General features: G+C 37.1%; 2 protein-coding genes across 2 annotated transcripts in view; one reads left to right on the top strand and one right to left on the bottom strand.

Annotated features, from left to right (window-relative positions):
• LOC102681942 (nuclear migration protein nudC) overlaps nt 1-9,847 on the bottom strand; it is a 114,301-nt gene that overhangs the window by 84,395 nt on the left and 20,059 nt on the right. The gene's annotated exons all lie outside the window — the stretch shown is intronic.
• The window catches only part of LOC102681812, a 76,122-nt gene that overhangs the window by 47,923 nt on the left and 18,352 nt on the right, over nt 1-9,847 (top strand). The gene's annotated exons all lie outside the window — the stretch shown is intronic.

The raw sequence follows: 9,847 nt of genomic DNA on the forward strand, positions 1-9,847 counted from the left end.
ATTTTATTAAATTTTAAATCCGCGAATTTTTTTATAATAAATTATCGACTTATAATTTGACAATTGCCAATTATATATTATATTGAAATATCTTCAGAGCATGAATTATAAACGCTATAATGATGAAATCGAAACGGAAATAAATCTCTCGGTTTACTTAAACGTATATATATAAAAAAAAAAAATCATAAAAAAAAAAAGAAAGAAGAATAAAACGAATAAACACGATGAATGATGAATGGGCCGGATGAAACTGTCGGTTGGAACGGGGAGAAAATTACACGACTTCGATACTTCGGTTCGATAAAATGCGTGGGTCGTGCGAAAACGCGATTACACCTTCATGCTAGGCCGCCAATTCGATTATCTCCTTATCGCACGATCGACGCCCAAGAGGGACGCGTGTGTCCAAAGCATCCGTTTAACAACGACAATGCACGCCATCCATCCGGTTAAACGATAATTCATGTCGTGAATTTGCAAAATGAATTCACCGTGAAACACTTTCATCGCACGCTCTCAAACTCAATCGATCGCCATACCCAATTAAACATTTCATTAGAAATGTGCGCACTTTACAAAATTACAAAATGGTCAAATATAGTTTTCTGTCGGAATACTACTTTTGCTATATTTCCTATATTTTTATGAAAAGAAAAAATTTTTTTAATTCGAATATATATTTTCGTATGCTTGTTAATACCACCTTTGCTATATTTGCTATATTTTTACGAAAAGAAAAAATTTTTTTAATTCCAATATTCGAATATATATTTTCATACGCTTGTTAATACCATCTTTGCTATATTTGCTATATTTTTACGAAGAGAAAAAATTTTTTTAATTCCAATATTCGAATATATATTTTCGTACACTTGTTAATACCATCTTTGCTATATTTGCTATATTTTTACGAAGAGAAAAAATTTTCTTAATTCCACTCGAATATATATTTATGCTTAATACCACCTTTGCTATATTTGCTATATTTTTACGAAGAGGAAAAATTTTTTTAATTCGAATATATATTTTCTTACGCTTATTAATACCATCTTTGCTATATTTGCTATATTTTTACGAAAAGAAAAAATTTTCTTAATTCCACTCGAATATATATTTACGCTTAATACCACCTTTGCTATATTTGCTATATTTTTACAAAGAGAAAAATTTTTTTTAATTCCAATATTCGAATATATATTTTCGTACGCTTGTTAATAGCATCTTTGCTATATTTTCTATATTTTACGAAAAGAAAAAATTTTTTTAATTCCACTCGAATATATATTTACGCTTAATACCACCTTTGCTATATTTGCTATATTTTTACAAAGAGAAAAATTTTTTTTAATTCCAATATTCCAATATTCGAATATATATTTTCATACGCTTGTTAATACCATCTTTGCTATATTTTCTATATTTTACGAAAAGAAAAAATTTTTTTAATTCCACTCGAATATATATTTACGCTTAATACCACCTTTGCTATATTTGCTATATTTTTACAAAGAGAAAAAATTTTTTTAATTCCAATCGAATATATATTTACGCTTGTTAATACCACCTTTGCTATATTTTCTATATTTTACGAAAAGAAAAAATTTTTTTAATTCCACTCAAATATATATTTACGCTTAATACCACCTTTGCTATATTTGCTATATTTTTACAAAGAGAAAAAATTTTTTTAATTCCAATCGAATATGTATTTACGCTTGTTAACACCACCTTTGCTATATTTTCTATATTTTACGAAAAGAAAAAATTTTTTTAATTCCACTCAAATATATATTTACGCTTAATACCACCTTTGCTATATTTGCTATATTTTTACAAAGAGAAAAAATTTTTTTAATTCCAATATTCGAATATATATTTTCGTACGCTTGTTAATTCGAATGATAATGGCCGATCCGGTTCAACGAACGAACAATTATCAAATTAACCCAAGCTTTTGAATACACCTACAAACAGTTCACGGGCACGGATACAACGATTCCGGGTCGATTAGATAAACGGCCGACGGAATCGGCACCGGTGTAATAACGTAATACACGCGAGTCAGGCGATCGTGTCCGGGTTCGTAGACAGGGTCCGCTTCTCTTGCCGCGAGAGAACCCATTCACGAACCTGAATATAACATACCTCTAATCCACAGGACTTTCCACGTCCGCCTACAGGATTCGAGTATTAATAAAAAAAACATTCGAATACACCTTCGCAAGACGAAAATTAATCTTCCGTCTTTGATCGAATATCGCCGAAAATATTACTAAAAATAAAATAAAAAATAAAAAAACGGTATATTCATCCTTTCAACAACACACAAAATCAAAAAGGAAAAGTCTATTTGGTCGAGAGAGGATAATTCGTCGAGGATAAAGGCATGCTAATCGCCGGACAATGCCTACGTGTATCGACTCACGGAGCACAAAGGAGTTTAAGAGGATACGTACGGACGACACAAGAGAGTTACAGGTGTCCATTGACGTGGCTCATACGTAATATTCACCCGAGTGAATACTTGAGATTGAGCTCGACGATCTGAATATTCGTCAGATCGAGAAAGAGAGAGAGAGAGAGATATGCGGATATCCGCGTAGCGAGAACAACGCGCGGTTGCCCTCGATACCCTGAGCGAGCAACGCACACGTTCCACCACCAGGACCAGTTTCGTTCAAAGCTGATCAACTTCCTTCTCGCATGCCTGTACGGAGAAATATCGATCGAACAACGTCGAAATATCTTCGAGCGTTTCACACCTTGCTCGAACGACCCACCCAGTTTTGATTTCGTCACAGCTCTTCGCGAGTGACGACGATAGGGAAAGTTCGCCATATAATGGGTTTATCGTTGGGAGAATGCTCAAATAGCGACACGTATAACCGGTCGTCGAAGAAACGTTTTCGTGAGAGGGATCGGTATTGATAAATTTTCGAAAATGAATTAAAAATTTACGGTTGCAAAAATTGGAGATTGTGAAAAAGAAAAAGAAAGAAAAGGAGCTCGATGAGACGGGTTTACAACATGTGTTAATAATAAACACGACGTTGAGGAATACAACGTTAGTTCTTATTCGGATTTGTTTTCGAGTTGGAGACCATTTTATCCTCGCGGTTAATGCTTTATATAAAGCGAAATTGAAAAAAACTCGACGCCGGTTGATTCGATTTCCTTATAAGGGATGTTTTATTAATCATTTCGTGTGTACATTGGATAATTTCTGCGTGGAGAGATATTCTCGAACGATGCTCGGTTTCTATATGGAAATTTGTACGCGATGAAGGATAAACTAACGTTGAAAGAATTCGTCGAGATAACGAGAACATTGGAAAACTCTGTCGTTGAACAGCGTGAAAAATATTCCGAGGATATTAATACACGTTAAACATCCCGCCTAATGTTTATTCTATCTTTCCTATGATTTCTAAAGATTCTATTTGTAAGATTCCTCTATCCATTAAAATTTTTGTTATTGAGAAACGATACATAAAGAGTTTTCAATTAAAATCGAAAGATTTTTTAATTCCAATGTAAATATTAATGAAATTGTAACTATAACTCTTCGAACTGTTGATCGATCTCGTTATAAGAATAAAAATTATAAAAGTTTCGAAACTAACTAAACAAGACTGATTTTGCAACGATGTAATAATTAAATAATTAAATAATTAGCTTACATCAATTCGATAATGAATCTCCAAATTAATCCGTACATAATAGCGTTTCAGAAGCAGGTAACGGTAATAGCAAGCTCGAAGGTTCTTCTAAGACCTTCGATCGCTCTATCACCACAAACATTCTCCACGATCCCTTCGCACTCTCGAGCGAGACCTGTCTACACATGCCTAATACCATTTCCTGAATCGTAAATCGGCTCAAGGGTCGAAGGAATTCTGCGCTTGTGTTTTATTATTCCAGAAACAACTCTCTCTACCGTAGCGAATATTCTCTTCGAAACGACGTCACACAGGCCTCTCCTTGCTATGAAACGCTTACAATTACAATTTCTTCGAGGGGATCGAGGCGAGCAACAGAACGGGACAGAACTACGGTTGGACGGGGATAGGAAGAGCGGAGAGGAGGATCGAAGGCAGCCAATCCCTTTTGACCTTGCTCGCGATCGGAAATGATCGATACACGTTCGAATTCCGCACTCACACCATCGTCGAACCATCGTGGATCAGGAAGCTGTCCAAAGCTTGGCCTTGCTTTGCCAAAAGGAGTCGAATAGAACGGCCGACAAAATCGCGAGCAGGTAAATTAAAGAGAGAAAAGGCAGAGAGAGAGAATACGAGAGGAAATCGAGAATTAGCTTCCGACACGTTCGACAACAGCGCACCGTTCACCCTTGGAGGCTTTATCGAATAATGCCTGTCCACCCGCGGTCGAAACAATGGAAACGATCGGCTCCGCATGCGATCGTCTGAATCACTCGATGACTCGATCGCTACCCGATTTATGTATTCGCTGAAGGAATCGTTTTTAAGGAAAAGGTATCACTGCGAAGGGATCTTGTTTATTTCTGCGGTTGCGCGTTAAATATTCGTAACCCTTCACGGTCGAACATGGTAAATTATAGCATGTGTGTAAATCGAATTTTTTCTAAGGAATAACACGGTATATCGGTATAAATGAGGGGGAAAAAACGGTCTTCGAGATGTGTATCTCGAAGAATTATATTTTTTTAACTTCGGGATTAATGTCGTTTCACATCGAACCTATTATTATATTCACCTTCGAATCTAAAAAAATTGTCGTATATGTATATACGCGTAATACATATATAATAATAACCCTCGACACGTAATAAATTAATAAAAATATATCGCGAGTAATTACACGCTGATTTAGATGAGACGATGATCGAATCGGCGATTATACTTGTTGCATATGTGTCTTTATTAAAGATCACGCTCGATAATGGATCGATTCCGAGTGTGGTAAAAATAACATCGCGGGTTCACGATTAATCATAAATTGTGAAACGCGACTAATAACTTTAATTACAATTCGCGTGCTCGCTCCCGCGTGTTGACAAGGGGGAATTACACCTCGGCTGGCACAATATGGATTTACGACTACGTCGGGAAAAAGAAAGGAGGTGAAGAATCGAGGTGGGAATCTCGACCAAGATCTGCCATTCGAGAGGATACCGTTGCATTTGTAACGAACAATGTCACGATATTACGAAGATGCATCTTAACAACAAAACAATCGAAGGAAATAAGTTTAGTCGTTCTATTCACTGGAGAAAAAATACAAAAATGATTCGTTTATTTTATGAAAGAATACTACATACAGGCATCTATTTTTCATCAAATAAATTTCGAAAAATTATTACTAATTATAAAAATTAATTAAAAATGTAGCTTTGAGATCAAGAGAAAACAAAGTTTAATTACTAATATATCACTACTAAAGTCTAAAATATTAATAATATCAATTATTAGTATCGTAATAATTAGACTTTGTTTTGATCTCAAAGCTACATTTTTTTTCCCTTTTAGCAATAATTCTTTAGCAATTTTTGTTAAGATAGAATTTTGAAAACGTCAAAGAGAAGTACTTGGATTTTTTTTCTTATAATTCTTATTTTTCTTTGCTTTTGTCATTTCGATAAACAATAAGAAATATATTTACATATTTTTGTTACTTAAATTTCAACGAGCACGTTGCTTGAAACACCCTCAACTGACTCGACTTAACTCACTCTCTGTGAAATATCTATCGGAAGAATCGCACAGGAAGCGAAAAGAGCAACTCCTTTCCCGGTAAAAAAGACACGTGAATTCGCATATAAAGGAGATGCATCGCACGCGAGTCGAGCAAGGTAAAAAGAACATTTTCCACAATTTCTCCTGGCGCGCGGAGGACAAAGCACGGAAAAGGATCCACGACACCTTTCCAGCTACGTATCCGATTAAGTAACGGCTCGTTTAACGATTAACCAATTATCTTTGCGCGATTCGCGGGCGTGCACGCAGCCTTGCGATTACCCAATAATATATATCTCGCCTCGTCGATGCCTTTCTCTTTATTATGAAAAATCCGCGCACAATTCGCCGGTGCTCTTGCAGGGGGAAGGTCAGGTTTGCGCCGAGAAATGCACGAGCAAGGAGGCACGCGCCAGATTTTCGTTTCAAAAAGATGAACTTTAAAAAAAAAAAAACGCCAATAAAACGCTCTAATCGGCAAACTATGATCGATTATTATGGAATTTTTTTACAAGCATTTCAACGATAGTCAAAAGAAAGAAATATATCTGTTTGGTTAATTTTATTTACTTTGATAGATCAGGAAAAAATTTTCTGAATTGGTAAAGATTTAATTTGAAATTTTTTTTTTTTTTGAAAAAATGTTTGATTCTAGTGGAAATTTTGGATATGTACAATGATTTCAGAAAGTATTCGCACAAATTTATTAATTTTAAAAATGCTGTAATTTAAAATTTACATGGAACAATTTTTTTTGTCGAGAAATCTCTTTTAGAGAACGAAATCTAAAGTTTTATTTTTTTTATCTTTTGAATACAATTTAACAACAATTTTACTTGAAATTCTTTTTCACAACAACTGAATAACAAAACGTTAAAAATTAAATAATCTTTTCCGAAAAGATTTTACTTTATCTCCTTTTCAATATGAATTTCACTTTCGCTTTCAAAGAGATTTCCTGTTGATAAAAAAAATAGTTTCGTGTATATTCACTTCTTTATATTCTATATAAAGACTTTAATTAAATCCACGACTTTTAGATTAGATAAATTTCCTAGAAGAAGATTATATATATTCGCATATATTTGTAATACTTGACATACAGCGTCTGACATTTATACGAAATCCAACCTTTAAATCGGTCGAGACGCGCAAGACACGTAACTACATTCTTACCTTGAAAAAAAGATGAAGGCTACAAGTTGTTCGTCCCTTTGACGGATCTCTGGCGATCGTTACACGCTAGATCTCGGCCTCGTTAGATCATGGAAAGCTGAAAAGGAAGCGGCCAGGACGGAAGCGGCGTCAGTCCTTGCCAGAAATAGAGCGAATCGAGCTCCTGTCTGGCTCCTGAGCGGAATATTTAATCGCGACGAGACCCGAACAACGATCTAATTCCCGCGCCACGGTTAACACGCAGCCGATGTCCTCGCCGCAGAAGACGCGAATGACTAAGACTTCGCCGAGACGAAACGTTTTCCAAGAAACTATTAAATCGTTTCGAGGATTTGCAACAATGATCAGGTTAAAGGATGAATCCTAGCTTGGCCGAGCGGCTCAAGGGCGCGTGAAACTGGCTGATAAAATCCAACCTTACGAACTGCGCGCGAATGAAAAACAGTTTAGAAACAGTTCAGTTCGATTTTATTTTTTAAGAAATTGTTAATTTATTCGTGTCAGAAAATCTTTATATTGCCTCGATATAAATAAAATGTTTCAAATATCGAAGATCTCTTTTTCCTGCATCATTTAGCAATTAAAAAAATACAAACTTTATCGATATCAATTGAACTTATTATTTTTGATATAAAATAGTAGAAAAATCCCTTTGTGATGATAATAGAATATAATCAATCACAAATCCTAAATATCAATTAAATATATCTTATATAAATGTTCCAATTTTTAATAGTCAAACATTGTCAATATATGAGTTTAAAATACGAAGGAAATAATAATACATTCACGATTGAAACAATAAATTTAATCTTAATCTGTTTAATGCGAGCTAAAAAATTTTGGACTGAAATGATAATAAAATTATTATTGATTTTTGCCTTTAATAAAGCCTTCTATATTTATGCAAAATTCTTTTCCTCGTTTGTATTCACAGAATATTTCATTATTCGACAATATTTGTCCCTAATAGAACATAACAAGATAACAAAGTTAATCCTCTTCATTTCAAGTAACGAATCGCTTCGAGTGAGAACGCAGGATCACTCGAACACTTTGGGCCGTGAGGATGACGAAGGCGTTTCGATCGGCGCCTTCCCACGAATCGCCGACTTTTCTGACAGGTGCATTATTCGATTATCGCGCCTATCCGGCATTCCATCGCGATGATTCGATTCTCGATTTCTCGAAACGTTGATGATCAAACGTTCGATTAACGTCGTTTCGACGACGCACAACCGCCATTAACGCGGTAAATCGAGACCTGAGCGGCGGCACGCGATCGGCATAGCCGCTTCTCGTGACCCGGATTCGAAGTCGTGATTCCTGTTCTAATGGGACGTTATCGGCGATACGATTGCCTGCCGGGATTACCTGGCTGGGAATCTGCCTCCCACGCGAACACCGTGGTTCGTATCGATTATGAAACGAGGATTATATGCACACGACGACGGCTAATAAAGCGCGGTCTCCTTTTTTGCCGGCGCGGGTGCGTTCCAGTCCAATTAGGATTCCTCGGGGATACAGAGAATGATTTAAGAAAAATTGCTACCGGTATTTTCATGGGAGAGCCTGGCGGAGATCTAGAGTAAGTGATACCGAGCTTGATATATGGATCTGGTTATGTACGAGTTCCATTTTTTTAATCGAAATGTTAGAGTTACCGAGTTGAATATTGTGCCTGTGGTGAACTACTTCTCGAATTTTTTCCCCTTCGCGGAGAGCAAGTAGCTTCTGTGGGAAATTGTTGTCGATATTTTTATAGAATAGAGTACACGGTTTTAATTATAAATTTACGAAACGTTGAGTCATAAGAGATTTAAAATTTTGAGATTTGAAAAATCTCCTAGGGAAATCCTAGGGAAATCTAATTGCATGACCTGCACCACCGATACTATTAAAAAATATTGCATTGCATTAAAACATCGGTGTGCAACGATAAACGGAAGAACGGAAGAAAATATTCCAAATATGTTTCCGATTTACGATATCAATCGTAATCTCATCTCTTGCGGTCTTCTTCAAGGGGTAAGCGCTGTTTCTCGAAGAAGCCTTCGCCCGTCGCGCCATCCCCGTAACCTGTTCATCGTTAAAACATCCGTGAGCGAGATTAAAGCAACAGAGAAGGAGAGAAATACATTCCTACCGGCGCGTACCTGCACGAAAACGCTGGAAACAGGTTTGCGAGGGGCAGAAGGACTCGCCCCACGCTATCATTCCTCTGCCCACTGTAAAAAGATTAATCATCCCGAGTGGAATCTAACATTGCAAGATTAGAGAAAAACGCGTATCGAAATTCGAGATAATTTAACAAATAATTTAACATCGAGAATTTAACGCAGAAAGCGTATCGTGTACACGCGTTATCTGCAATCCCGGTCAGGAATCGCCATTAAAGATCGGAAAGTAATACACCTTCGTAAAAAAGAGTTCGAACGAGGCTCGTGAAACAAGCCAAAGGTGATAAAGCAGAGAGAATTGCTCCTCTTAAGCCGGGCAAAACTCCGAACAAACGAGGGAAAAAATGATCGAGATAAGCGAGGATCGATCGTTCGACGCGCTTTCATCCCGAGAAAGGACAGGGCCGGCAGAGACTGGATAGGGCTCGGCGAGCAGAATTCTCATCGGGTCCCTTCCCTTATTCCCCGCTTCGTCCTTGCGCCTAGACCCGCCGTCTCCTCCTCGTGTACCACTGTCTCTGTGTATACAAACGCGTGTATACATATATATACACACACACACACACACACATATCCGGGGAGGAAGAGAAAAAAAGATCGATCCTCTCGGTTGTGTGCCGCGCGGAGAGCTGGCCGCGTGCAGGATCGACGTGCCGTGAGCGCGCTCGCTCGTCTCACCAGGGTGGGAGATACGAAGGTATAAAACCGATCTGGCCGACTGGTGGCAGCCAGTCCAAAGGCCAGATGTGGCGGCGGCTCTAGTCGCACGCG

This window comes from Apis dorsata, unplaced genomic scaffold, assembly GCF_000469605.1.
Source record: "Apis dorsata unplaced genomic scaffold, Apis dorsata 1.3 scaffold_189, whole genome shotgun sequence".
NCBI classification, from domain to species: domain Eukaryota; kingdom Metazoa; phylum Arthropoda; class Insecta; order Hymenoptera; family Apidae; genus Apis; species Apis dorsata.